Below are 23,202 nucleotides of genomic sequence, written 5' to 3' on the forward strand. Positions count from 1 at the left end.
AGAGACCTGCCAAGCCCTGGAAGCACAGGCAGGCCCCAACAGCAGCAAGCTGCCCCTGCCCCTGGGCACAGGAGCCCCCTGGAATCCTCTGAGCCCACACAGCACTACAGGGTTCCCGCTCTGGCTGTGTCACGCCATTTCCAGCACCGACCTCAGGCCTGCTGTCCTTGACAAGGGTCCCACTGGATCCTGCTCCCCTTCCCACCTCTCCCTGACAGGTCCCTTCTGAAAATACAGGTGCTTCAGAAGTATTTTTCTCTCACACAAGTTGAAGCTCATCACTGCTTGCTCTTTATTTCTCTAGGCCTTTAAAGCAGCTATAATGAGAACTAATCCTCAAATTCACCACAGTCTCTCTGTGCTTCTCGCAGCATACACCCTCACCTTCTGCACATGACATCCAACAGCCGGGCCCTTTGCATGCTCTAGGAGAGCTCTGACCTTATCACGGCCTTACATTCAAAGTTTTGGGATCCTGCTATGACAGAATGAAACTCCAAATGTTCCGACCAAAAACAGCTAAGCAAACCCCCTGCAAAACACTCCACTGCTGCAAAAAATACTTTGGCAGTTTCACTACGTGGATTTGAGCTAAAACAGAGCAAGTGAGGGCTATTGCTTACAAACCTTAGAGCTCTGTAGTTAAATGGGCAGGGTCTGGAGTCTCGATGTTCATTTTATTAATTCTGGCACCCCTGCTGACCTCGGTTACAACCACAGGTCACTGCAGACCAAGTTTATCAGGCAGCACTTCAATGACATGAGTGGAAGTGAGGTCTTTTTAACAGATTCTTCTGCTCTGCGCTTCTGAAGTTCTTAAGAAATTTCAACTGACTAAAAAGTATTACAGGAAGAGGGACAAGAGTCACTAATTCATATACAACCAGGTATCCAATAGCTGAAACCTCATTTTATCTCTTGGTAATGCGGTAGGCCACAGAGACACTAATTCCACTCATATAAATTTTTGTAGAATAAGCAGACTTTTTAAACTTTTTCACCAATTTTAAATTTCAGTATTTACAAGCACTGCTTGTATTGCAGTGAACTGGTTATAATTGGAACGAATCAGAACAATGACCCAATAGCTAAATGAGCACTGACAATAAATTTCCCTTTTAACTTTCCTCATTACCCTCAGCTCAGGGTAGATAAAGCAATAAATGAAACCCCAAGACAACTACTGTAGAAGGTCTCGCTACTCCAGCAAGGGCTCCAGAGACTGACGGTTAAGAATTCTGAATGTAAAGCCCTTCTCTTCTCCTCATCGTATATTTCTTCTCAACCCTTCCACAAAGGCAGTCCTGAACAGGATGCTTTTCCCATTTTATTTATGTGAATTTTCATGACATGTCATGCACCACATTCATAGCAATCACTGACAGATAGTTAAGTTTCTAAGGGGCTACAGAGGAAACCATTTTCCACCGACTGTTCTCCTATATGCCAGGATAAAATATATCTTGTGGACTAAATCTCTTCCCACTTGTATCCTGCCAAAAAGTGTGGGATTTGTTTTCCAAATGAGGCTTGAATGAAATTCCATTAGCTATTCCTGAACTATGGCAGAATAACAATTCCAGCATTAAAAAAAAGTATCTAACCACAGATAATTGAATTTGTCTCAAACTTGAGTTGTTTTCTGGAAACATGACATCAGAATAGACTTCAGTATAATGGCAAAGTTACTTGGTTTGTACAATCTTAACTGAATCAGGACCATTTGCAACTGTATGGTATGTCAGAGTTGCAGAAGAAAATTTTCAGGGTGGCTGGGATGCTTTAAGCATAGATGTCATCTTTGTGGATGGACTAATACACCCATTAGCTCATGGAGGTTACACTCTATTTAATGGAAAGACATCAGAACTCAGAAGTTATTCCAGATATAGTCATCACTTTTTAAGTCATGGTGTGCCTTTTCAGTATAAGTGCAGATGTAAAAACTAAAATTATTCAAACTAAATTAAGTGTAAAACAACATTATTTTATCTGTTATATTTTTGTGATGCTGTATAGTGGCTTTTTGTTGTGGTTGCTGTTGTCGTCATTGTTTTGAACACTTTATCAATGCAAGCACTGAGGAGTGAGAAATTTTATATTAATTTGTTGTAGATAATGAATGTAAATAGAGTATATATGTTTTCACCCAAGCATGGTAAGAATTACAGCACTTTCCCTCTAAGCACTGAACGCACAGCAAATTTAAGTTTTTTATATGCTAATAGACTGAGTTTAAGCTTTGAACAACTGAGAAAAAATTAGGAATTTTAGCCAGGCCATAGTAAAACCAAACCTGGTTGGTGTTTGCACTTGATCCTTCCAAAGGTATATTCAGCATTCCTATCCTCACAAACCAAGGAAGATGAAAGCTCTGATTTCCTTTATGGCTTACCTTAATACTTCACAGTTTCTTTGCTGCAGAAACCATGCTGGGAGCAGGGAAAGAAGGAAAGCAGCAGTCTGAGCTTCTGGAATAACCACTATAGATGACTCTAGGAAGAACAGAAAATACATGGGTAAGCTATCCTGCTTCCCAAATTCTGCTATGATCCCCTGTTCTCATAGCTTGGAAAGAAAACTGGATTTTCTCCAAGGCTAGACAGGTGGCAGGGAAATATTTTTTGGTTAATTACCTCAGAATGCTGGGAAAGGTGTGCTGCTACCTCATGTCTGCCTTGCGCTACCTCACACTGGTAATTAAGCTGATCAGTACTGGTACATCTACCCACCAATCAAAGCTGGATATAAGGGATATTTTGAGGAGACAAAGCATTAAACAGCATTGAATTAAGAGTTTGGGTAATCAAGATGGCACATGTTCTACTTGAAAAATAAGGCCAACCCTTCCAAAAGAGGGACAGCTGGCATGCTGAAAGTCAATCTTAACAACAAGGAATGTGTTTCTTGCTTTAAGAGTCACAGTTGGGGCCTCCATGCAGGCTTGTAGCTAATGAGTTGATAATGTCTCCTTCAGAAGAAGGGAAAAAGGCCACTACTCAAATTCTCCTTGATTCTTCTTCATTTGGGATGTTGGCAAATCCAAGTTGGCTGTAATATTTATATAATGACCAATCTTCCCAACGGTGGACTTGGTGACAAGCATGTTCAATCCAGTCTTAAATTAAACAGAGCTTTATAAGTAAAAAAAAAATTGGAGACTACATAAGTGTGTGTGTTAATAGCATTGCAGATATGTTACTTTTTCTGAATACTGGACAAACCCTTCTTATTGTGACATTCCTAAACACATCCAAATTTAAACACTATTATTTTTAATGCACCTTTTTCTGTAGGGAATACAGGAGCAAAGTCAATTTTATATCATTAACAACAGAAAAGAGAGATTTTCTGCTATCAGCACTGCCAGAAAAAAATGCAGCCTCATGTATTTCTATAAAGAATAGTATGAGATGCACTCTATATTTCTTCAAGAAAATAATGTGCTATGTTGCCAAATCCACAAAAATGTAAAAAAAGAAGAACAAAGATGAAAAGTTAGTGAATCTTCTAATATTTTCCAAGGAGGATCATTTTGCTCAAACACAAGTATGTGCCTGACACTTACTGCTTAATTTACCTGCAATTTGCTGCAAGTATTTGTGGAAGCATGTATATGCATGCAAGTAGCCAATTTAGAGTCTGGGATTTGTAGTGGACTAGTTATACTTTTTCAGACATTTTTACTATAGTCCCTACCCATAGCATGAATTAATTACTTCACCAAATTAGGCACACAATTAAGCATGCATGTTTTTACAGAACTAGCCTTTAACTTCACTTAATCTGAGTAGCCTGGCTTTACAGATAACTTACTATGCAAGATATTTCTAGAAACAGGCTGCTTCAGCATCCTGGGCCCAAAACTTAAACTGCAGAAGACCTTAAGAGTAGTAATCAGTATTAATTGTACTATTCATGGGAATTTTTAAAACATAAATCAAATTAATAGATTGCACAATGTATAAACTAGTACTCCCAACAAACTTTATTCCAGATAAATAATTGCTTACACTGCTCTTTAAAGACACATTCCTGCCAAGTCTGAGTTAGACTCAAACCTAAAAATAAGTAACTTTAGAATTTGCTGAATTTAGATTTTTTTTTTTAAATGCTACAAAAGTAATGTAAGTGTTAAGATGGCATGCTGATATCAGAGTCCAATTCTGACATGCAAAGGTGATATAGCTTGAAATGCTTCTAGACTGATCTAAAAAAAATGAACAATACAATCAAATACACTATATGAGGTCATTAAGACTATTAAAGTCATTCATCAAACAGAAAACAGATCTTTTGATTTTCAGGGAAATACTGAGACTCCAAACATCCCTCTGCAATCCCTTTCATCATTTCAGTAATTTTCAACATGAGTCTGTTCTCATCTGAGTCCGCTGTCTGCTCCTCCTCCTCCTCCCCCACTTCTCCTCTAATAGTGTTCAGAGAGAACTTCAAGATGTGGGCTAATGGAGCTGGCATGGGTTGGAGTTTAATATTGCATGTGCTTAACTTTTTGTGCAACTGACCAACATGACATGTCTAACTGTATAAATGGAAGTTTTATGGTGATAAGATCAGTAGTTACTGAGATATTTATGTGACATGCTGACAGATATAAAACTACAAAGCTTGCTTTTATGCCTTACATCCTCTAGAAAAAAAAAATAAATACTAAGATGATGGGTCACTTTGAAGAGAATTTATTATCTAAATTACCTAATACCTGGCTAAGTTCTAATATGCAAGATGAAGTCTCAAAAATGCTATTAAAACTATGAACTTTAATTTCAGAGGATCTCAGTATTCTCTGCCAAATGGGGCACAGTACAGCCAGTTTGCTCGTCTCACTCTCTCTCTAGATCATGGTGCTGTCATCCAACCAAAAAGGAGAATGATGACAAAAAACAGAAAAGGCACAAGATAATCTCTCTCCCATTTTTACACTCTGTAGGCTTAGGTCTCTCAGGGAGATTCTCATCGCTGCTGGGTGGAGGAGTAAGATTATCTCCTGAAAGAAGGTCAAGATTAAAGAAAATACATTATTCTTGTGTGTGTATATGTACGTAAGTATACACACATATATAAATAATCTCTGGATGAAATGATGGAGTCCCTCTTACATTTTGATCTGGGAAAACCAGCCCCAGAAATTCTTTTAGAAGATGCCGATGTTTCCTGCTGCTAGAAAGCAGCTCTCCCCCAAGCTGTGCCCACTGCTGGAGCTAAAAGCCTGCTCTACCTCCTCCTCTATCTGATGTGAATGCTAGTTCACACAGTGAGAAGGTGGGCAGCTGCAGCAGTCAGCACGAGGAACAGCCTGGTGGCAGCAAAGAGGGGAGAAAAAGAAAGACAAATATTAAAACAAGTATTTATTATTGTTTCTACTTTTTTAAGTGAGGGAAATTTGTAGGTAAACATAAGATCAGAAGAAAAAGAAAACTTCACTTCAGGAGACACAGCCATCAGGCAGTGTACAAAACAATTCTGACCCTGAAAACAGTATAATGCAGAGAACAAAGGAATAAGCAGATCAGGGGAAAGTGGAAATTAAGTGGGTTGCTCCAAAAGTAATGCCTCGTATTTATTTACATGGGAACAACAGCAGCTACAAAGAGCACAATAACACTATTTGATAAAGCAAATTCTCAACTACCAAACACAGTTTTTCAACATAATCACCACCATTAGCTCTGCATTTTCATTAGCACCACTGCTGAAACACACCACCCACCACTTCATTATGCTGACATCCAAGTGTTTGGTCTCCATAAGCGTTCAACAAGCATAAGTGAATGCCAGTGAGTGCCATCTTTTTCCACAAAGAGAAATTCAGCTACACTCCTTTCCTTCATCCACACTCCCATATCAGGCACCATTCTAACAGACTGCCCTCCTGCTGGATCTGTGGCACTCCAACAAAATGAAATAGAATATTGGCAGAAAGGTTCAGCCTCTGCTGCCATACCATGAACAATCTCTGACATCATAGGCCAGCACAATAAAATATGAGGCATTACTTTTGAATCAGCCCTTGTACTTAGCTGTGCTGTTCCTTTCCCATGGGCTCACAACATTCAACATCAGAGAGAGGCTGTTCAGTGTCCTTCATCCCCATCTGAGATTCCAGTGGGAGACAACATGTATCTCACCACTCCTTTCTCACTTCGGTTTCTCCAGCCTGTCTCTGCTCTTCTCTGAAACATCAGGTAGAAATGAATAAAAACAGCTCTCAAATCTGAACTGAGCTTTGGAATAAACTAACAGAAGAGCACTGAGTGTTGGTATCCCTATTACAGATGCACAGGACCACTGTGTCGGCATGTGAAAGCTCAGGAAATGTTTAGCTCATGCTTTGCCATTTAGAATTTCCATGTTGGAAAGGAAGTGCTGGATCTTTTGGGGAGCATAAACTTCTCAGTCTTATTAGCAATACAGTATATCTGGCATTTTTCTGTATCATTTTCTTTTATCTGCAGCATCTAGAAGCTCAGACAGAATTTTACCTCCATCTCTAATGTACCTAGGCTTACAGTGGAAGAACAAAATGGAAATTTTTGTGAGATGTTTTAGACTTTGTTTAAAAATTAACAGTGTCCAATGGCAAGTCCTCATCAATCTCAAAACACTTTTCAAGAAAAATCAGAGGCCTTGTTAACTCTCTGCACTGAGTTTTCTGGCACCATCATTTTAAGTTTATTTTGGATAGTGTTAGAGAGACCTTGCTGATTTTGCCAACTGACCATGATGATTAATATAATAACTAAGATTCCTAACAACTCCTCATGTGTCAAGTCAGTGAGCAGGAATATGTCAACTCCTTTGTTTTCAGAGGACGCGTCCACCCAGGTCTGTTTGCTCAGATATTGCTGGCTCACATATGCACAGTCACCTAATGACTAGATAGAACAGAAAGAGTCAAATTTAATAGTTGCAAGACAGCTTCATATTTTAATTCAACCAAAAGTACTAAATATGTCATTCGATATTCGCTGGGTCTTGAAGATCCAATCACCAACCAAACCACAAAATCTGGTGGCTCTCTTTACCTCTAAAAACAAGAACAGCTATATTAAACTGAAACCCAATCACATAGTGCAAAGTCACAGAAAAACTGTACTGCTGTCATTGAAGATATGCTGGTGTAAAGACAAGCAGAATCAGAACAGTAGCACTAGCTGTATGACACACTCTACATAAATACTGTGGTTTAAATTGATGTACTGAATAAGAAAACAGACTGATATACTGAATAAAAAATAGCAAAACATGCAAACAACAAATCCCCAACCAAACAGAAACCATTTTCCGTTTTTCTCTCCTATCCATCACCTTTGCTGCTCATTTCACAGTGACAGTCTTGCTGCTTTAAAACAGTTTTGCAGTTTTGCCAGACAACAGTCTGTTACAGTATACGTAAATGTGATCTTGTTTTGGGGACATTAAGGATGCATGTGACAAAAGAGTAGCAGCATATCAGACACGAATTAAAATCCGTTACTGTATTTTAGTTCATTGATCTACTGTAGGCTTCTCAGCATTGTCTAATTTAAATAAAACTTCAATTTGTAACAATACTATAAATAGAAGGTAATATTGATCGGAGTGCCACCAGCCTGCTGAACTTTTGTTATCACTGAAGCCTGACCAGTTAATGTTGAATGTTACAATTTATTACTCTGCAAAGTACAATACAACACAATAGCACTTAAACTAGATTTATAAACAAAGATATGCTGAACTACTGAAAGCAAGTTTAGTCAGCCCAGAATAAGAAGAGTGTACTGATTTACAGGTGCTTCTCAGCACTATTTCCCTACCTGGGGCAATATTTCATTACCTCTGTGATACAAACACCTGTTAACACTGCTGAAGACTGAAGAATCTGATTTGTTTTAGACTCTTTCAAACCCTAGCAAAACATCTGATGACCATCAGCAAACATTCATCACCGATGTGGTAGATTTTTTGAGCTTTGGAGGATCATTACCAGTTAAGATGGGTAAATGACATCCTAGGAGACAGAACCTTCCTGATAAATAGAAGTAGATACCCAGCCAGAGTCACCACTTTTATAACCCTCTTCCCTTTCGCAAAAGAAAAACTCAAGTAAACAGATGTGAAAAGAAAAGCATATTTAGGGTTAAATTCCATGTATGAGAGCTGTTCTCAGGCAGCAAGCAATAATACATTATCTAAACAAAAAATATTTCATTACAGGAGTTCTTCCACTCCTGAAGGTGAATTGCTTAAGGAAAATTGCTGGTGCGTCTTAAGGCAAGGTCCATGTCCCTGCATTAACCACCCAGGAGGGCAGTGATGCTGTTTCACACAAGCTACGCACAAGTCTTTAGCTGAACGTGCAGAAAAGGCTCACAATGGTCTCCTCTTGGAGAGTAAGGCCACTGAGATGGCCTTCAAGAGAAAAAGGCATCGTGGCAAAAAGGAACCTGGGTTTTGCTACAGACTAGAGGAAGAACTAGACAAGGGCCTCTGTTCTCATGCAAGGTCTCATAACCAACTTAGGCATTACAGGACAGATCTATTCCTTGATCAGCAACTTCTCTTTCTTCTCTTTTAACTCAGCTCTTCCACTACGAAACAGAGCAGGAAAGCCACATGCAGAGCACTGATGCCCCTCTTATTTGAACTAGAAAACAATAATGTAAATAAAGTGATATTAGTGTGTGATTTCTGGGAGACATTTCTCTCTGCAGAGCTCAATGCCTATTAGGCTTCAGCCAAAATAAAATTCATCAGACTGTAGGTCCCTTTTATTCTTTTCCTTTAACAGGGAATATAATTCTATCCAATGTTTGTTTTTTGTTTTTGTTTTTTTTTTTTTATTGGGAACTGTAACTAAAACAGTGTTATTGAAGAAACAATGGTGGTTGTTTCTGTTTTTTTTTTTTTAATTTTACTTAATGAAAACAAGATATTAGTATCAAATGATTTCTTAAATTAAATTTCGATTTGAATAATCCCCTAGCTAAAAATATATATAACTATGAATTTCCAATGTTCACAATCCTTACTTTCATAATCCTCCGAGCCAAGGAACTTACATAATAATATTTTTTATCTTTGCAAATCACCATAACAGTACAAAGTGTGATTCTTTACATAAACTGTTGCAAACATACCAGGAATAAATTCAAATTCAAGTTTAAATAAATTCGTAATTAATATTAACTAAGTAAAATACAAAATGACTCAAGCTGTTGCAAGAAAATTTGCAAGCAGAAGAGAGGATTTATTCACAGAGTATTTTATTCAATAAAAAGTATTCACACCAATCAAATCAAAAGTTTGGCTCTTACATCCCCTTTTTACTTTTGCAGCTGTCAAGTTCTGGTCTGAATATCACATTTGTTGACATCTTCTGCCAAAGTCTTGTTTAGTTTATGGATCCACAACTGGACAGAGGGAAAAAGGGAGGCTCGAGACAGGCTGAAAGATAGACAAGAGCAGAGTTGAATAAAGCCAGATCAGGTGAAGAGGAAATGAGATCTGGAAAAAATCAAAAGGCAGGAGGCCTAGGAAAGGACAGGAGCGCATATGGGAGAGGATTTGCAGATTGAAGGATATAATAAGGGAGAATGGCAGCTAAGAGACAATGAAATCAGCAAACAGATGAAAGGAAAAAGAAAAGGACAAGGAAAAAAGACAAGGAATGAAAAATAAAGTTCAAAAGTGCTAGAAATAGAGCAAGAGATATTTAACAGAGAGCCAGGCAGAGAAAGTGAGAGGAAGAAAGATACCATAATGGAAAATTAAAGGTTTCATTATGAAAGGAAGCCCCTACACCATTCCAATTCAGGATTCCACATCAGGAAGCTATATTTCTTTTTTTCTTTTTTTTTTTTTTCCTTCTCTCCAAGACAGTCCAATATTTGGAATCATTTCAATGCAAGGGCAAAGCTGGTTAGAAAAAGAATGTATAGCTGAACCTTCTGTACACTTTTAATGCTAATGCTAATGATATCCATATTAAACAGTCCTACAAGTACTAAGCAGATCCTTCAGAGTTGTCCTCTCCACTTCTCTGTATATAAACAGAAAGAATTCCATAAGGCAAATAAACACCTCTTGCCATCTGCTGAGAAGCAGCGCTAAGAGTCTTTAAGAGTTCTTTTAATGAAAATCTTCTCAGAGGTTCATGGTACGTAACATGATCCATCAATGTTGCAGTTTTGCAGTCCTTATTAGAATAGACACATACAACATGCAGTAGATTCTTTGCCTCCCAAGACCTATATATGAATTACTGAACACTTTCTAAAAATGCATATTAATTTCTATAATATTTATTCAAAACAAACAAACAAACAAACAAAAACCCGTGCAGTTAGCATGGGACACTGTATTTGTATTTTAGTATAAAAACTCATATTTCAAATGTTTAGTGATTGCAGCAGCTATTCTGGATTTTTGTCATTTTTTTTTTAAATATAAATATGGTCTATACTTAGAAATACATATTGACATAGACAAATGCAACTTACAGAAAACATTGCTGCCTGTTTTCACTGGAAGAATCCTTAACCTCAGATTTCTTGCTGTTGACTAAAGGAAGATGGATAATATCTGAAAATAAGTTCAGTTTCAATATTAATGGCATTGATACTTCAATTTCTTTACAGAATTTAAGGTACACCGAAGGGCTTGATCCTGCAAACATGAATAAAACAAAGTATGCTCACTTATGCTAGCAAAGACACTGAGTCCAATTTACAACACAGTGGCAGGATTTTCCTTAACACATTTCAAGTTATTAATGGCTCATTCACCTAAACTTTGCGATTTATAGGAGCCAAGGATGAGGTTACTTCACAGTTACAATATTCTGAAAATAACAGAATACCTCATAGCATTTTTCAACTGATACAGTTTGGGAAGCAAAAAGTTTTTTCTATCGGTTTCACAAAATGGTTTGTTCAAATAAATAACACACAGAAGAACAGGAGTTTAGCTCATAAAAATTAGCAAAGGTCATTATACCCAGGAAAGTGAGAATAACACATCTAAAGTGAAATAACACCAATCATAGTGAAATAACCTCAGATTTACCTGTCCTGAGGATCTGAAGGATCTGTTCCATACCATGAGAAATGTTCATACGTAACTGTAGTACCTCTGTATCCAGTACAAACAAATTGGGGTTGTCTTCCTTTGTACTTTCCTAGTAAAAAGCAGAAGTAGCAATAAGTAAAAAATGCCTCTAAGAGCTTATTTCCATTTGAGAAAGAAAGTGGCCTACAACAGCATAAACTCATTATGGGTACAGCTGTACCATCTATAGTAATGACCACATCACTAACCATGTTACCAGTATACATTATGTGAAATGTCCGGGCTTGAGACATCTAGTAGTGCAGAACTACTTCCCATAAATAAAAACAGCCAAGAATATATCAAAAAGAAAGAAATGCATGAATATATAGATAGTGTTATATCTGCGTGATACATTCACATAGGTAAAAATGTCCATCGAACGTGTGCCAAATTGATCAGTTCCTGTCTGTATTTGGATTCTTTGGGACTGTTTGAGGATTGTGATTTTAGAGGTATTTTTAATGTACATTTGTTTTTAAAGGAAAGCCCCAGTCCATTCTTGGCGTATTATTATTATTATTTGCTAGTCACATGTTAGGAACCCCTGAAAAAGAGGTGCTTTTAATTGAAAGGCTGACAATCCCTTAGGTGTAGTGCTGTGAATGATGGCACCTTGATCATAGTTGGAGAAAACACTCAGCATGATATAAGCTACCGAACTAAGTTGTAAAATGACAAGGACTGAGTGAACAGTTTTTAATACAGATAATATTGTTCATGTAGTCCATAAATATAGAATTAAATGTTGACCTCTATCTCCCATGTCAAAAGTCAAAGTCAGTGTCAGCACATATTGTTTTTATTTGTTTCAAGAGAAAAATAGATCAACAACATTAACCTCACAATGAACAGAGAATTGAATGAATTAAAAAGCAGTACCCCATAAATCCCTTTCCTTTTATTGGCACAGTGATAAAAATGCCTAGGGCTTAGAGGAAAAGGGTAGTCTCAGACACTAGTCTGAGATGCTCTACGTACACAGAGCTGTACATCACAAGCTAAAACAGAGGAACAGAGATATTAAGATTTGTACAGTCTCATATAATACACAATATCCATCAAATCGCGTCATAGCATCCTGCAAAACAGGCCACGTCAGATATCCCCAAAACAAGGAGGGTATCTCAACGTTCTTTTAAAGCAACATTACCTCCTACCTACCTTCTGAAGACGCACTTCATAAAACAGATTAAAGATGCAGAAAAGGATTTCATTCAATACTCTCCATACTTGCAGTATCCAACTAATTCAAGACACCACCTGGAAAAGATTCCATTGTGTTTAGAGAGTTAGTAGCTTCATTGTTTGGGTTTCTCTTCAAATCAGTAGCTCATTGTGATAGAACTGAGAGATTTGACATTTTTCCCCTGTTTAAAAAGTAATTTTTTCCAAAACACCTCACAATAATAAAGGCCTTGATTTCACAATGCAACAGCAAATTTGACAGTTAACTAAAATGAGCAGTTTCCATTGCAAATTCAGTTTAATTGCAATTTTTAGTGCTGCATAATTAAACTGAAAATGTTCTGAAAAATTCACACAGTCAAAACTAGGACAGAAACAAAAAAGCATTTCCAGACTGGTTTAGGATTTTCTAATCAGATCCTAGACAAACAGACAAAAAGTAACATTTAAAAATGAATCAGTTAAACGCAAGAGAAGGAATGGCATCATCTGAAAAATTCAGCTCGTACTTTCTGTTTACCTTTTCTTATCCTCCTGCAGCTTGTAGGATATACAGAAATTCTTTTGGTTTAATGCTCCAGTGATTATCTGCTGGCAATATTGCATCATGTGAAAAACATTTTACAGCATTTGCACCGCGCACTAAACTCACAAAAGCAACTAACTGCAACGTTTGTCAAATCTGGAGCATGTTCTCCGGCAGCTGACTGGAACCAAACACTGCTTTTGTTCTTGAAACGGACCGGCTGACTTTGAGTTTCATCGATATAGCGTAAGCTTGGAGGGTAATCTTGACTCATGCATACTGCTGAAGGGTGGTATGCTGAAGTTAATCTATATCTCAGAAAATGCCAGTGAGAAAAGCCTTCTCATGCTGAACGTTCACAGGGCTTGAAAGAATTTTACAGCTGGCTATAAAGAGCAACTTTTCTGCTCCACATGTATTCATGCAGCTTCTGGGCAGAACCAGTCACGGTGCTTTTCATAGCTGGGTGATCAGAAGGCTTCTCTGTAACTTCTAGTAAAGAAGCAAAGACATGTATTTTATTATACTAAAGGATTATTGGTGTGTAGGGCAATACTGAACAGCTGTGTGGAGCAAGTCACTTCAGGTCTTGCTGAGCTCGTAAACGTGAAGTCACAGTCTCACATAAACATAGTCCAGGCTGGGTAGATTCTTTCTAAGGCACACGGTTGGTAAAGTTAACTTCAATCTTGGTTTGGAAAGATCTGCTTCTGATTTGAGAAATACTGCCGACTGCACGGAAAAACAGGGTGATGGGTTTGTTACAACTTTACAACACTAACAGGATGCCATGGACAAGCTTCAACTTGCAACACAGAAAAATATTGGAAGATAGGAACAGGAAATACAAACTGATGGGCATTGTCGATACTAACTGATAAAAAACATTGTTTATTTCTAAGTAACAGTGTCCCAACTCGAAATTAATTACAATTTAGTAAACTCAGCAATCAGTCTTGTGACATGCATTTCCTGTTTATCATCCTCTCCCAGATATTTGAAAGCTTTCTACTATCAGTCATGTAGAAAGGAAAGAATTCTTTCTCCAAAAATCGCCCAAGAAGTTTGGCACCAAATGTAGTGTGAAAGATTGCACAGATATAGTACCTGGGATAAATTAGTCAGCTTGAGTCTCAGTGTGGATGGCATTATACACTATAAATCGCATATCTGGATGTTAGGATGTTCAGTATGTCTGTGGTTTTCAGCAACATTTCTTATTCAGTTTCAAAATATCTGCATACCTATCAGATAGCCTGGCATTAAGCCCATGTAGCCATTTTTATAACAAATTATCAATGTTAAGTAACAACACTGAAAAAAATTGAAGGCATATTCACTTATGCAATGATTTTTCCTTAAATTCAGGGAATTTATAAAAAGAAATATTGTGCACGTAATCATTATTATCATCAATTAACACATTACATTAATATATTACTATTGTTATTCATTAATATATTCATATACTAAATATATTTTCATTGTTATTACAATACAAGTGAAATTCAGAGAACTTCAGCTATTTGAAATTTTCATTTGAATTCTAGAACCTCATGCATATTTTGCATTCTGATTACATTTATGGAGAAGCAAATTTGCAGATGAGTACTGAAATCATCATTACTTAAAATTTGCTGATACAAGCAAGATTTAGCTTCTACTTTCAAAACCGAAGACAACATTCATAAGTTTTACTTCTCACTACAAAGAATCCACTCTTAGCTGGGGTTCAAATTCCATGCATTCAGCTTCCCTGCAGATACAAAATGCATTCAGCCAGTTGGATGTAGAAGTACTAAAACCTGCAACACTGGTTGCAAAATAAATATTCAGAAGTACTTCTTGAAGTTTCTTTTCTCAAAACCACAAAAGAATTCATCTGAGAGAGACGACTTTTTTTCTATTCATATACAATAGATGTAATTATTGATTTTTCTGGCAGACTTCTAACATCCTAAGCACCACACCTTTGAAAGAAATGTTTTTGTTTGTTCGTTTGGCTTTTTTTTTAGTTTTAGCTTTCCATGAAAATAATAGCCAGATAACAAGAAGTTAAGGTAGACCAATATAAAATCTTTTAAGGCTACGAAGAACTTATTGCTAGAGAAATAGAATTAACAGAAGGAATTATGCACATATTTTAACATCTGGATTTGCAGAAACAGCTTTAGCAACTCCCACGTTTCTCCCTACAAATGTGCTCTTATTGTCAGTATTTGGACCTATTTGAAGATGAATGAGGACAACCATGGAGCTACATATGTCACTCAAAACAGAAACATGCTCCATAATATCATGAAAAACTAAATAAGGGCACAGATGTGCTAATAAAGGAAGCAGAGAGACTCCTTAGATTCTATAGTGAAAGCAAGCTATAAACCAATTCAGAATTCATCCTTCTCATTCACACTATAACACATTTGTGGGATCTAGTTACTAGAAATTGCCTAGGGGAAAAGAAAGGGAATCTAGAGTAATAAGAAAGTGCCAAAATGAATAAAGTGCTCACAACTACTATTGCTTTGCTGATGCTGGAAACAGAAGAGTCCAGGGTTTTGTCACAGTTCTGATATCCCCAAAGGTTGCCACTACATTATTTCTGCCCCTTCACTGCAATCTGTAAATATCATAAATGTACATTACCTAATGCATTGATAAGCCAAAGATTTTTATTATTATTTTATTTTTTACCCATTGATGGTAGCAAATTAGTGAGGAGGTGACACGAGACTGAAGCCAATGACAACTGCTATCTGTAAGCAACAACAAGCAAGGAAAAGCTGGTAGGAGTACAGCTGTTTTATTTTAATTGAGGAATGATTTTATGTTGGAAGCACTCAATATTCACAGCAAATTAAAAATAATGAAGTGAATTGATACCAATGATATTTTTTTACCTACTATCCCTTTGTAAATCTATTTCTTCACACAAATTGACATGTCTAATTGATACATACGCTATTATTCCTCATTAGTAGGCTGAATAAAATAATTCTTGATTAAATTTATTGCAATTTACAATCCAGCATAATGTTTGCAAGCTATAAAAGTCAATCAACAGGAAACAGAAAAAAAAAAAGCAGATGACATTATTATTTCTTATATATACACAATAATTTCATGGAACCTTCCTTACCTTTAACTTTTCTCCTCAGGAACCCAAGGTCCATCTCCAACAGGTCACTTCCTTGTTCACATGACCATAAATATATTTCAATGTGCAAATTCCTCTCAGCTTTTTGATAAGTATCACCTCCAATAAGTGAATTAGTTGTGTATTTAGCAAACTGTTAGATGTTGTATAGAAGAGTTGGTCTTCTACTAACACTCAAATGAAACCAGGCAGAACAATAGGTGATGTCCACTGACTGATTTGCTTCTTTGTCAGGATTACCTTGTTTGAATTATATGGTGTTATCCCTTTTCCACATGGGAAAAAAAAAAAAAAAAAAGAGAGAGAGAGAGAGAAGGAAAAAAAAACAACAAGGGAATTGCAGAAATTCAGTAATTTGATGTAACAAAGAAAGTAATTAGAACAAGAAATTTGACAAATACAATATATATTCTGTAATGCAAAATTTCAAACCAGAAGGAAAACCAAATCAATGGCAGGTCAGTCTATCTGTGTAATTGGAGCTCATTCCTCATCTTGCCCTGACCTCCACTATTTTGTAGGAAATTCCTTGGTGTTATGAAACAAGCAGAGATGCTATTTTGTTACTCTCTTCTCTAATGGAAAGAAAAGTATGTTGTGACCTGACCGTTTCTATGGCCTGTTGCTCCTGTTTCTCCAAAGAATGCTGCCAGCTGGCACAAAATTGCTGCCATCACTTAAGTTGGGCTTCAGACTTGAGAAACAGAAAGAAAGTTACATGAAAACATAGTATATACACTACATTTTGTACAGAAGAGCCATCCTACTTTTGTCATCTTAATATAATGTCTTTTGAGGAAGACATTCTGATACCTTGATAGTGTTTGTACCCTGCTTGTAGTCTGTGCCTCAAGTTATCCAGATAAACTGAAAGAATTTGCTCTAAGAATCAGGTATTATTCCGTAGGACTATAGAACCAGAATTAAAAATCAGACCGTATTGGTTAACGCTTTTCACATGTATTGCATACATACCATGCTCTTCCCTAAAACATTAACTAAAATCTTCAAAAAAATTGCTTTCTGCTTCAAATCTAAGTTCAATTTACAGAACTGTTTGGAGGAGTTGCCATCTAAAAGGTAAAACACTAAATACATAGGCCTGCACAGGGAACTAAAATTGAGGTATATATTTTAAAGGTGTAACATGGCAATCCCATTCAGAAAACAATTTTATTTATTGTTCAGATATTTTAGATTCAGAATTCAATTGTTATGCAACATGCCTGATTTGTTTGTTTATTTATTTCACAGGGCAATGCCTATCAGTTCAGGAAGGCTGCCGACATTTTAAAAACAATCCTTACATTACAGAAAATAAGAGGAGGACTTAACCAACAAAACCAGATGTTTCAGGATTCATTTCCTACTTGAGACATACTGTTCAGCAAGGTAAACAACTTAACTGCCAGCAGTAAGAATCAAAAAGCTCTGTGCCAACTGAATGTGATCTCTTAAAGGATTCTTGAAAGTGGCCACAAAAGGAGTCCTGAGAAGTAAGAACAGTTTTGCTGGTATTCCTGGTGCGATGTGCTGTTTCAGATAAAGAGCTGTCACCAAGTATTGCACAGCGCTCCAAAGAATAGCTTACCATTATGGGTCACCAAAACACTATCTGCAACAGAGCAAAAGTAAACAGGAGCCATGGCAACCTCCAAGACTTATTTAAATTGAAATCTAAAATACATATTCTCTGCGTTGCATTTAGCCTCTGCTGTCAGAGGTAGGTCATTTGTTAAAACTTCCCTGCCTATTTGCTGGACAATATTTAAAAAATAGCATGCAAGTTCTCCTCAGTCCTTCAGATTCAGGATGTCTACCCTAGGTCTAACCATAGCCAGAGAGGTTAATGGCTGAAAGGCCAGCTGCCAACAACTGGGCAGCTACCCTAGGTCTAACCATAGCCAGAGAGGTTAATGGCTGAAAGGCCAGCTGCCAACAACTGGGCAGCAGACAATCAGCTCCGGGCCCCAAAGCCAGGGTAAAAGGCAGTAACAGCTCCCCAGAGAAATCAGGGCTGTGAGGGCAGAGCGCTCACCTCGTGCTGTGCCTGGCATGGAAAACAAGGCAGTGAAGGGCTGTGCGATGCACTGACTCCAAGGAATAGCAGTGGCTTATGGGGTGGAGACATTACAGACTGGCAGGAGCTCTGAGGATGTTACCAGGGCAGGTCAGGCCCGCAGCCCCCATTGTGACACTGCCACATAGCCACAAAACTGACTTCCGTATTTCCACAAGCATTATTTTGTCATTTCTTTTAATCTCAGAATTCCGCATTAAGGAAAACATGATGGAAATGACCATGAGCAGCCTTAAATACACTATTTTCATTCAGCTCTAAAAACTCGATAGGAAGACTATTTCATAAATGAGCACAACAAATTGAAATTCAATAGTCTAGTTAACCCAAGCATATTGAAATAAAATTATATGCATCTGTGTGTGAGGGAGCAAGCGTGTAGTGAGGGAGGACCTACAAACCTCACGTATGACCTGCTCTTGTTATCACAAGGTTTGGGTAAGTAAGACATGTAAGATCACAACTAAAATACAAGGATATTCTGCTTAGCAGTGTTACCAACTGTAAATAAAACCAAAACATCCATAACAGACCTTAATGACATTTGAAATGAAAAAGGACAAACCTTCACTCACCTTATTCTATTCACGTCAGCTTATTATATTCAGCATCCAAGAAGATAAACATATTGTCCAATTGAGTCTATAGTAAAAGGAAACACGTTAATATCTGCAATTTGATACCCATTCCAAATGCAAGAAGTAACAAATTTGGTGACAAAGCTGTCAAAATATGTTCCACAAACACACTGGCAAGAGATCTGGACATACTAAGGAAATTCAGTGAAACAAAATAGGTGCCAAATGGGGATGTTTGACAGTGTTCAAAAATACATTTAGACCAAAGCAGGAACACATCCAACAGATAGATTCTCTACATAAATTATCATGAAACTATTAGAAATAATTGGCTAGTGATTTCAAAATATTACATATACTTTTAATGTTATCAAAGAGCTGTGTTGTGAACCATGTGTGATTTCTTGGCGATTTCATTTTTGGCCGCAAAACAGCCTTTTTAGATGCAAGTGAAAATACTATATCCATACTGTAAGTCAATCTGCAGTCTTTGAAATCATGTTGAGCTTCCAAACGCTTTGAAACATTTCAAGGGAAAATACAATAAAAGTCTGAGTACCCTGGAAGAGCGCAGGCCTTGCAGGAGCTTGGCCAGACAGATGCATCCCTACAAGACTGGAGAGAGCCAACATAGCAAAGGCATCATGATCGAGCTCTCCAACAGAGGACAGTGGTATCTGCAGTCACATCACCTCAGATAACCACTTCTGTGCAGGCATTAGTCCCTGCAGCTTTTGCTACAGTGCCAGCACAAGCTGCTGCACTGCCAAGTCATGACTGAAGGTAGATGGGTACAGGAGAACATAAGGGTTATGTGAATCTAACCAGAGCAGGTTAGTTTATATGCAGTGCTGTACTACAGCCATTCTTTGATAAAATAAAGGCAATGAAATGTTTGCAGATAGTTGTTTGTAGCAATACATGGCTACCAGGCTGATCATGGTACTGAGTAAGGGGCTGCTGCACACAGAGTACCCATCCACATCCAGCACACACGGCATGCAAATTACTGTTGTTTAATGGCTCTCCATAAATAAACACCTTAAAATATCAGAGCAGACCACTGCATGCTACTCGTAAAGGGAACAAAGAGGGGCCAGGCAGCATACATTCATAAAAGACAATGCTTTTTTCAATGTCAAACTATTTCATTTGGCCAACAAAAAAGTAGACTATCATGCACTAGTGCTCTTAGTGCAGACAGAGCATCAGTGCTCAACAGCAATGTCAGCAGCAGCATGCACACCAGTTACACACTTATACCATGGGGCTACACTTTGGGAGGCATTTTCCAGTGCCTGCACAGATCAAGTTGAAAGCTTAAGGTCCAGAGTATCGGGGGTTAAAATGCAGCCCACCTGAAGTGTTTGGATGCACTCATTGACTTCACTACCGCCTATTATAATTCACAAAGGTTTCAATACTGCATTGATCAGGAGCTGCTATTGGGGCAGTAATCTAAGGAAAAATATTTGTCATATGTTTGTTCTCTCAAAAAAATTTTGTATGCTCACCATGAAATTCTCCCATTATTATCCTAGACCAAAGAAATGCCCCCTGAACTTGAGGAAGCACAAAGTCAGATTAGTGATTGTCCTTTATGTGTGGCAAGCTCCTTCCTTACCCTTGAAACCACCCTCTGAGGAAGCCCTCTCCTGCACAGACAAGCTTCTTCCTAGTGCAGAAAGATCAATTTTCCTGAAAAAAAGAGAAGAAAAGAGAAAATGACACAGAGATATAGCTTAAATAGCCTGTAACTCCATTTATTCAACTGCACTGAGAACTTTCCAGAAAAGTCATTTCCAGCACATGTTATTACTTCTCCTCATTCATCCTGACACCCCAAGGTCAGCTGCTCCCACCCCCCTGGGCTGGCAGTGCTGCCCCTGGCCTGGCAGAGATTGGCAGTGGGGTGGGTGAAGAAGCCCAGAAGTTCAAGGCTTTGTTTCTGCACAAAATATTCCAGTTTTATTCAGTTCCCCAAAAGGGCACACTAGCAGGGATGCAGTTCATATTTATAATTGTAAGCTTAATTCTGCCAAAGGGTCACCTCTTTTTACCTTTGACTATAATTGTTGGTATTGGTTATAGAGCTTTAAGACAGATGTTGCTTGCTGGACAAATGCGTTTAGGAAAAAAATTCCTATAAGCAACACCGACTAACTTACCTAACAGTCACGTTTTTTCTGCTCTGTGAGCTCTTCAGATTTAATATCTTGTTAAGCAGTATTAACTTTTAAGTTGCAATAAAATCTAATAATTGTATTTATCAATTTGTGTTAATTACCAAGCACAGATAAGCATATGTCCTCCTCAGCCTGGGAAAATCTGAATGCACACCTGCTCCAAGAAACAGTCTTTAAAATGAGACGTGAGGAAAATATTTGAATTACATTTCCCTGTTCCAACATACCATTTTTAAAAAGCACTTTCAGCACTGAACTAGGCCTTTACAGTTAAGGCATTTTACAAGATGATACTGAGCTATGTTTCCTGTCTATGAAGAAGGCACCAGCATATAAAATGGTAGTGAATTTGCATTACCTCCAATCCATCATTCTTTGAGTGCGCAGGAAAAACTGTGAGACCTGCTGCAACAAAGCACAGCCTTGTGTTGACAGATTCTTATTTAAGTGACTGTGAATACAACAATTCCACAAATAATTTGTCAAGTGTGTGGCTGAACTAGCTCTGAACCCTGATAAATACCAACTCTCCTCACTGCTACAAAGGCATGATGTTCCGTGTGCGGGCAGTGAGTAACAAGCACCAGGATTTAACAATCGATGCTACTATATTTCTCTTTTCTTTGCGGTTAAAAAAACCTTGAAGGGTGGCACTTTCAGCAGTGTTAAGTACCAGTGGTGGCTATGCCTTGCAAATCTAAGTAATACACTGCAGGCTGAGGTGGAAGGAAACAGTGCGCCGCGACCATTTTTAGCTGCATTTAAAACATATGGTTTACGTTCTTTGCTGAAAAACAGATTCTGCTGAATAGTTGGCAGGTTCTTGTTTAATACAGGCTATTATTAAGTGGACCTCTTTCAAATTATGATAATAGGACACCTACTTTGCTGAATTTCACGTCCTAAGGCATACGTTTGTGCTGGGGTGATTCAAGAGAGCTGGCTCTTTTCAGGAAAAATAACACAAATACTAGGTGAACACGTCTACATATTAATGGGGGGAAACACTCCTTCCAGGTATTCAGTTGAAATCAAGATTACATTTTTCTACCATGCAGTATGTTCTATAAAGGCATTATCGATGTGTAAAAAAAAAAAAAACCAAAAAACATTTTTAAAGAAATGTAAACCTAATCAGTCTTGAAGTTAGCAATATATACATAAATGTCTCTTGCAGACATAATTTAGTATGCATTATTAATTTATTTTTCATAAAGCTCTCCAACTACAAAAAGGATAAGTGGAAGTGTGCACCCACATTGATGATAATGCTCATTTGTCAGGCAGGAGTGAATGTATTAACAAATTTCCCCTTCCTGAAATCTCATCTTAAAGAATGTTCTCAGAATCTTCGTATAAAGACAGGGAATGCCCATTGCAAACAGAATTCTTCCAGATATTTCAATAAAGCACCAACCTTTAATGGGACATGAACTTCATTATGCCATATGCAAGGCTCAAGCTTTACAAATTCTGGACGGCAAAAAATGATCATCAGAATTCTACAAATCCATTATGTTTATACTTCCGATCCTAAAATAATAATGCCTATAGAAATAATTAAGTGTGATAATATTAATGAGTCTCAATGTAAAATGCTAATTATTTATTGTTTATAAAGCAATTTTAAATAATGCAGAACTCATACAGTAATGCCATCATGATTTTCCAGTCATTAACTTAACTGGAATTTGCATTTTGGGACTATAGCCAGTGACTTACATGCACTACTTAAGTCATTTTTCAAACACCCTGTCCCATCTTAATCTATTCATCATTAATCACATTTGGTCACTTTACATACAGAACACTATTCAGATGAAAGATAAAAGAAATACATTAATAAAATTAAAGCTAGATTGAATACTTCAAAATATAAAGGTGGTGGAGGAATATGGTTATCAAAGCAATTTATACATTATGCCTATTAAAGCAGACTTGTCTGTACAAAAGTTCTGAGAGTTTTTGAGGAATTTTTTTTTTCCAGTAATGGAAAGGGTACTTAGAAAGCCACCTTTGTACTCTGTCCTTCCTAATCATCTTTACTGGTGTTTACATAGCTGAGAGAAGATACCCAAATGTTGTAGCTTTTGTTAAATAGTAGGAGAACATATTAATAACTGTTTTCTTGTCAATTTTAGTTCAGCGAGAAATCTTAAACTTAGGAAACTGGCTTGTAATTACAGGCTCTGTTTATCTGAAAAGACCCAGTGCTGTGCCTCCTGCATCTGACTGACCTCTTCTACCTTAAATCAATCAAGCCACAGAAGCCTTACATCCTCCTTGTGCGGGTCTGGTCCACAAGAGGCTGAAAAGAGATTTCCTATGAAAGGCGTTTTGTTGCGTTCTGTCTTGCACCTTTCACCTCAAAGCAGCAG

At 37.5% G+C, this 23,202-nt stretch overlaps 1 long non-coding RNA gene across 3 annotated transcripts in view; it reads right to left on the reverse strand.

The window, feature by feature from the left end:
* LOC112533279 overlaps nucleotides 1-23,202 on the reverse strand; it is a 182,280-nt gene that overhangs the window by 86,802 nt on the left and 72,276 nt on the right. For 2 of the 3 annotated variants that reach the window (XR_005863058.1, XR_005863056.1), the window contains exons 9-15: nucleotides 20,263-20,336; nucleotides 18,636-18,702; nucleotides 15,963-16,246; nucleotides 12,818-13,315; nucleotides 12,274-12,372; nucleotides 11,068-11,179; nucleotides 2,396-2,495 (exon numbers count right to left, since the gene is read on the reverse strand). This is a non-coding gene — a long non-coding RNA (uncharacterized LOC112533279). The remainder of the gene's footprint in view (nucleotides 1-2,395; nucleotides 2,496-11,067; nucleotides 11,180-12,273; nucleotides 12,373-12,817; nucleotides 13,316-15,962; nucleotides 16,247-18,635; nucleotides 18,703-20,262; nucleotides 20,337-23,202) is intronic. The other variant, XR_005863057.1, reaches the window with a different exon arrangement.

Source organism: Gallus gallus, chromosome 11 (assembly GCF_016699485.2).
Source record: "Gallus gallus isolate bGalGal1 chromosome 11, bGalGal1.mat.broiler.GRCg7b, whole genome shotgun sequence".
Taxonomy (NCBI): Eukaryota; Metazoa; Chordata; class Aves; order Galliformes; family Phasianidae; genus Gallus; species Gallus gallus.